Genomic DNA, 7,638 nt, shown 5'->3' with positions numbered 1-7,638 from the left:
TAAATATATTTTATTTATTTGTCAGAGAGAGAGAGCGCACAAGCAGGGGGAGCAGCAGGCAGACGGAGAAGCAGGCTCCCCACTGAGCAAGGAGACCAATGTGGGAATCAATCCCAGGACCCTGGGATCATGACCTGAGCCAAAGGCAAATGTGTAACTGACTGAGCCACCCAAGCATCCCCGTGTACAGTGTTTAGAGCTTTATGTGCATTTATTCATTTCTCACATCTCACCAAGACAAATATCATTATTACTTAAATGTTCATGAGAACTGAGTCTCACTGAGATTATATAACTTGCTCAAGGTCATATACCTGCCATGTGGGACAGTTCAAATTCAAATCCAAGTCTTTTTAATTTAAGTCTGAGCTTTTAAACCACTCCACACTACTGTCTTAAATATTTTTACCTATAGCACAAAGTTTAACATAACACTTGAACATTTCAGCGCTAACTGACCTTTCTGGACTCATCTCTCATTATTGTCCTCCCCTTTCCTCTCCAACAGACTCTGTGCTCTCATTACTCTATGTCTGTACACCTCTTGTGTCTTCTTCCCGAAATGCTCTTCATCTTAACTCCATGTGCAGAAGTGTCTCTTTCTCATCCTCTAAGTTCAAAATAGTCATCTGAAAATCCTCCTGGACACCTTAAAAATTAATAATTTTGAACTATAGTCTGTTCTTCCATCTTTCTAGCCTTACATTTTTCCTTCTATTCTTCCTACCTCACTGTCTTTCTCTCTTTCGTACTTTACTTTCTGGGTGGCAGATGTGAAAAGTTGCGTTAATTATATATAATCTCAGTTCTTAGCACATTATCATCATCAGCCTGTGTGAGACTCCTCTACTTTTCCTCCTTTCATCTGTGACTCTCATTAGCATCTCCTTCCCTTCCATGGGCAACCACTTTAATATATTTGATATGTATCCCTGATTAATTATAATCTTTGTAGAATATATAATATTATTCTGTGTGAGGATGCATTTTAAATGTTTTTTTTTAAGATTTATTTATTTATTTATTTATTTATTTATTTATTTATTTAAGAGAGAGCAAGAGTGAGCACGAGCTGGGTGAAGGGCAAAGGGAGGAGCAAAGTCCCTGCAGAGCAAGGAGCCTGATGTGAGGCTCAATCCCAGGATCCTGGGATCATGACCTGAGCCGAGGGCAGACATTTAACTGACTGAGCCACCCAGGCGCCCCCCATTTTTAAATGTTAAGTAAAATAGACTTTAATGAAAAAAATTATTGAGATAAACAGAAATATTTCATATGATAAAAGTTTCAGTTCACCAGGGGCACCTGGGTGGCTCAGTTGTTAAGCGTCTGCCTTCGGCTCAGGTCCTGATCCCAGGGTCCTGGGATCGAGCCCTGCATCAGGCTCCCTATTCAGCGGGAAGCCTGCTTCTCCCTCTCCCACTCCCCCTGCTTGTGTTCCCTCTCGCTGTCTCTCTCTCTGTCAAATAAATAAATAAAATCTTTAAAAAAGAAAAAAAAAGTTTCAGTTCACCAGGAAATAACATAGCCCCAAATATGGAATGTAAAAAACGTATTGACAGAATTATAAGACTAAATTTAGAAATCCACAATCATAGTTGATTTTTATTTTTAAAATTTTTTCAAGAAACAAAGAGGACTTTGGGGCGCCTGGGTGGCTCAGTCAGTTAAGCGTCTGCCTTCGGCTTAGGTCATGATCCCAGGGTCCTGGGATCGAGCCCCACATCAGGGTCCTTGCTCAGCAGGGAGCCTGCTTCTCCCCTGCCTGCCGTTCCCCCTGCTTGTGCTTGCTCTCTGTCTCTCTCTCGCGTTCTCTCGTTGTCAAATAAATAAATAAAATCTTTAAAAAAAAAAAAAGAAACAAAGAGGACTTAGAAAAAGGAGAGGGATTAGGGATGTTATATTGTGTCCCCCCAATATTCCTATGTTGAAGCTCTATAGGTACCTCAGAATGTGACTATATTTGCAGATAGGGCCTTAAAAGAGGAAAAGTTAAAATGAAACCATTAGGGTGGGCCCTTATCCAGGCTGACTGGTGTCCTTATTAGAAGAGGAGATAAGGACTACAAAAAGAGACGCAAGGGGAGCATATACACAGAGGAAACACTATGTGGGGATACAGTGAGAAGGCAGCCATCTGCAAGCCAAGGAGAGAATCCTTGGAACAAACTAACCCTGCTGACATCTTTTTTTTTTCTTTAATCTCTACACTCAACCAGAGATCAAAAGTTGCATGCTCCTCCTGACTCAGCCAGCCAGGAGCCCACCCTGCTGACATCTTGATCTTGGACTTCTAGACTCCAGAACTGTGAGAGAATGCATTTCTATTATTAAAAAAAATAACAAGGAGGGGGGTGCCTGGGTGGCTCAGTCATTAAGCATCTACCTTCAGCTCAGGTCATGATCCCAGGGTCCTGGGATCTAGCCCCGCATCAGGCTCCCTGCTCGGTGGGAAGCCTGCTTCTCCTTTTCCCACTCCTCCTGCTTGTGTTCCCGCTCTCGCTGTCTCTCTGTCAAATAAATAAATAAAATCTTTAAAAAAAATTTTTTTAATTAAAAAAAAGTGACAATGTGGTATATTTTTCCTTATTTTTAATTATATATATATATATATATTTATTTATTTTAAGTAGGCTCCACAGGTATGGAGCCCAATACAGAGCTTGAACCCAGGTCCCTGAGATCAAGACCTGAGCTGAGATCAAGAGTCAGACACTCAACCAACTGAGCCACCCAGCCGCCCCTCATTAGTATTATTATTTTTAACTTTTTACTTTGAAAGAATTGCAAACTTTATGGGAAGGATCCAAGAATTCTCATATACCCTTTTACCTTGATTTTCCAAATGTTAAAATTTTACCACATTTGCTTTATCATTCTCTTTGCATACATTTTTCAAAAAGTTTGAGATTAAGTTGCAGACATGATACCCCTTTACTGCTAAATTCTTCCATGTATATTTCCTGAAAGCACATTAGACATCTTTGAGGGTTTGTTTTTAAATTTTAAGATGAATCTAGCATCAGTTTTTCTTTAAGACATGATTCTTGGGACACGTGGGTGGCTCAGTTGGTTAAGTGCATGCCTTCAGCTCAGGTCATGATTCCAGGGTCCTGGGAACAGGTTCGGCATCGGTCTCCTTGCTCAGGGGGAGCCTGCTTTTCCTTCTGCCTGCTTCTCTCTCGGCCTGCCTCCCCCCCTGCTTGTGCTCTCTCTCTCTCTGTCTGACAAATAAATAAATAAAATCTTTTTTAAAAATGACACTCTTTGCACTGCTCATGAGAGTATAAACTGGTTTAACTATTTTGGAAAATAATGTTAGTACTTCACAAAGTTAAATAATGCTTACACACTATAAGGCTATACTCCCAGTCCGAAGGTTTATATTTCAGAGTTTATTCTTCATGGCTTTTTGTTGTTGTAGGGGGAAGTAAGAGGTAACCCAGATATCTATCACTAGAGCACTGGAAAAGATAAAAGTAGTAAATTCACACCGTGGAACACCATGCTGCAGTTAAAAGCAACAATCTCTATGTACTTATCCATAGCAATAGGAACAGATCTTTGAAAACACACTGTTGTGTGAAAAAGGAAGCAACTCAATGAAATTTATTGCATAATGACATTGATATAAATTACAAGCCCATACACATGCCACTTCTGATCATAATGGCGTAACTACAGGAATAGACCTCTCACTGTAAGCAACTATAAAATTGGACAGAATATATGAGGTATTGATTTTTGGGTAAAGGAAAAGAAAAAGACAGTGTAAGACTGTGATCCCTGAGAGAAAAGGAACTTACAAAGTGAGCCCCATGATTGTCCATTTACCTGTCTGAGAATAATTCTTTTTTTTTTTTTTTAAGATTTTATTTATTTATTCGACAGATAGAGAGCACAAGTAGGCAGAGTGGCAGGCAGAGGGAGAGGGAGAAGCAGGCTCTCTGCTGAACAGGGAGCCAGACGTGGGGCTCGATCCCAGATCCCAGGATCATGACCCGAGCCGAAGGCAGTTGCTTAAACGACTGAGCCACCCAGGTGCCCCTGTCTGAGAATAATTCTTACTTAGAGTTGGCAGAACCTGGCCGATCTGAGGGAGGCAGAGATCAGAGTTCAAGACAGGGGAAATTACTAGAATATTTGGAGTGAAATTGCATGGAGGAGGGAGCTTTATAGAGATGATCCCTGGAAGTCTGTGTAGTGGTCTCCCATTAGAACATGGCTAATGGTTGTACACACACACTGTGAGACCACTGAAGTCTTGCCAGATAGAAGCCCCTAGGATCTTGAGAACTGAACAGAGATACTAGAGATCAAGCGGTCTGGAGGTCACTGGAGTTTTAGCCCTGACAAAGTGGAGAAATCTCATTAATACCCCTGGGCTTCAGTTGAAACACTAGAAAGGCTATGCATTCTTTTCTTTTCTTTTTTTAAGATTTTATTTATTTATTTGTCAGAGAAAGAGAGAGAGCACAAGCAGGGGGAGAGGCAGGCTGAGGGAGAAGCAGGCAGAGGGAGAAGCAGGCTCCCCGCTGAGCAAGGAGCCCAATGTGGGACTCGATCCCAGGACCTTGGGATCATGACCTGAGCTGAAGGCAGATGCTTAACAACTGAGCCACCCAGGCACACCAAGAGTGCCAATTTTGTAACATACTTGTAAATACTTCGTATCATACAGCTTTTTTATCTTTTTTGGTCATTCTAACAGAATAAAAATGGTATCTCATTGTTTCATGATTCACTAATTACTAGTGATCTTGATCATTTCTTTAAGTCCCATTTTGTAACTCAAGCCTCCCCTTCTATGAATTGCTTTTTAATGACATTTTCCCATTTTTCTTTGGGTCTTATTTCTATGGATTTTTAGAAATTCCACACATATATTCAATAACAATCCTCTGTGGGTTTTAAATGTGGTAAATATCATTACAGAGTCTGCCATCTGTCTATTGACCTTGTCTATGTTATCTTTTATTGGACAGAAATCCTTAGTTTCATTTCGACACATTTTTCGTTTTGAGTTTCAAAAACCTTTCCTTTTCTCTAAGTAAAAAAAAAAATCTGTTACACTCTTTCTATTAGTTAGAATTGTGCTTTTCAAAATGATGTCTTTGATCTTTCTGGGATCCACTTATGTATATGGTGTGAGGTAGGGAGCCAGTTTTATTTCTTTCCTTATAAAGGGCCAGTTTTTCCAAAACTACCCACTACCCAACCTGTACTCTCCCCATTACTATGGAGTGTCCACTTTGTCATATATGAAATCCCCATTTATATAAGGATTCAATTTATAGCTTTTGGTTCTGTTCTGTTCCTATTTGCCTGTTTTTGAGCAAGTGACATTGTTGTATGTTTTTAATTACTATGATTTTATGGTATATCAATATGGTGTTATAGTGAATTATATCTTATTTCCTATTATCTTTTCTAGTTGGTTGTGGCTGATGTAGGCAAATGCTACTGATTGTTTCTCTTAAAAAATTTTTATTGAGGTATAACATATATAATGGAGTACACAAATCTTAAGAGCTAAGTAATTTTTGCATGTGTGTGTATATAACAGTTGTAACCACTATCCAGACAAATAGAAAACATTTCCATTATCCCAGAAGTTTCCTTGTGCCCTATCTCTGTTAGTGTCTCCTCCAGGGGTAGATGCTATTCTGACACCATTGATTAAATTTGCATGTTTTTGAATTTAATATAATTGGAGTCATATAATATATACTGTTTTGTGTGTGACTTCTTTCATTCAACATTGTCAGGGAGACTCATCCGTGTTGTGTGCATATCAATGGTCTGTCCTTTTTCATTGCAGTGTAGCATTCCATTGTATGAATTTATTTATTCATTCTATTAATGGATATTTGGGTCATTTCCAGTTCTGAGCAGTTACAAGGAAAACTGCCATAACCATTGTCATGCCTGTCTTTTGATGGGCATAAACACTAATTTTTTATGGTAGGCATGAGAGGGGTTAGGGTCAGAGGGAGAAGCAGACTCCCTGCCGAGCAGGGAGCCCGATGTGGGACTCGATCCAGGCACTCCAGGATCATGACCTGAGCCGAAGGCAGTCGCTTAACCAACTGAGCCACCCAGGCGCCCAAGATGTTATTTTTAAAGACTTTATCCATCCATCTGAGAGAGAGAGAGATGGAGATAGCAAGACGGAGCATGAGTAGGGGGCAGGGAGAGGGAGAAGCAGGCTCCCCGCTGAGCAGGGAGCCCTACGTGAGGCTTGATCCCAGGACCCTGGGATCATGACCTGAGCCAAAGGCAGATGCTCAAACGACTGAGTCACCCAGGTGCCCCTAAGATTTTATTTTTAAGTAATCTCTACACCCAACATGGGGCTTGAACTTGCAACCCTAAGATCAAGAGTCAAAAGCTCCACTGACTAAGCCAGCCAGGCACCACAATCTTTTGTACATTTTTAAATCGAGTTTCCTGTCTTGTTTTTTAAAAAAAAAAAAACTGATTTGTAGGAATTCTTTATATGTTCTGGATATAAGTCCTTACTTAGATTTATGTATCTTATTAGCTTGCCACTATTTATTTATTTATTTGTGTTAAAAAAAAAATTTTTTTTTTATTTTTTTTAAAGATTTTATTTATTTATTTGAGAGAGAGAATGAGATAGAGAGAGCATGAGAGGGGGGAGGGGCAGAGGTAAAAGCAGACTCCCCGCTGAGCAGGGAGCCCGATGCGGGACTCGATCCCAGGACTCCGGGATCATGACCTGAGCCGAAGGCAGTCGCTTAACCAACTGAGCCACCCAGGCGCCCAAAAAAAAATTTTTTTTTAAGTAATCTCTACACCCAACATGGGGCTCGAACTCACAACCTGGAGATCAAGAGTCACATGCTCCAACAACTGAGCCAGCCAGGTGCCCCAATTTATTTGTTATTTGTTATTTTTATTTTTTTAAAAAGATTTTATTTATTTATTTGTCAGAGATAGAGAGAGACAGAGAGACAGAGAGACAGAGAGAGAGAGCACAAGCAGGGGAAGCGGCAGGCAGAGGGAGAAGCAGGCTCCCCACGGAGCAGGGAGCCCAGGGCGGGACTCGATCCCAGGACCCTGGGATCATGACCTGAGCTGAAGGCAGAGGCTTTAATCAACTGAGCTACCCAGGCATCCCTATTTGTTATTTTTAAATAATAATTTTATTTTAAAATAGCTGTAGATTTGCAGAATTATTGCAAAGATAGAACAGAAATTTCCCCTATACCTCACACCCGGTTTCCCCTATTATTTTTTTTTTTAAGATTTGTTTATTTGAGTGAGAGAGAAAGAGCACGTGCAAACCTGGGGGAGGGGCAGAGGGAAATGGAGAGAATCTTCAGGCAGACTCCCCACTGAGCACATAGTCTGATGCAGGGCTGGATCCCAGGACCGTGAGATCATGACCCAAGTCCAGATCAAGAGTTGGATGCTCAACTGACTACGATGCCCCAAGTATAGATGTCAATAATAGGGGAAACTTGGGACACCTTAGCTATTTACCAGAGAAATGAAAACATATATCCACACTAATATAGATGTCACAATTATATAATTGTCACAATTATTAAACCACTACTGATACGTTATTATTAACTAAAGTCCATACTTTATTTGGATGTCCAGTTTTTT

Source organism: Leptonychotes weddellii, chromosome 11, assembly GCF_054177405.1.
Source record: "Leptonychotes weddellii isolate Sample4059 chromosome 11, ASM5417740v2, whole genome shotgun sequence".
Classification (NCBI taxonomy): Eukaryota; Metazoa; Chordata; class Mammalia; order Carnivora; family Phocidae; genus Leptonychotes; species Leptonychotes weddellii.
Note: the sequence above shows the minus strand (reverse complement) of the source record.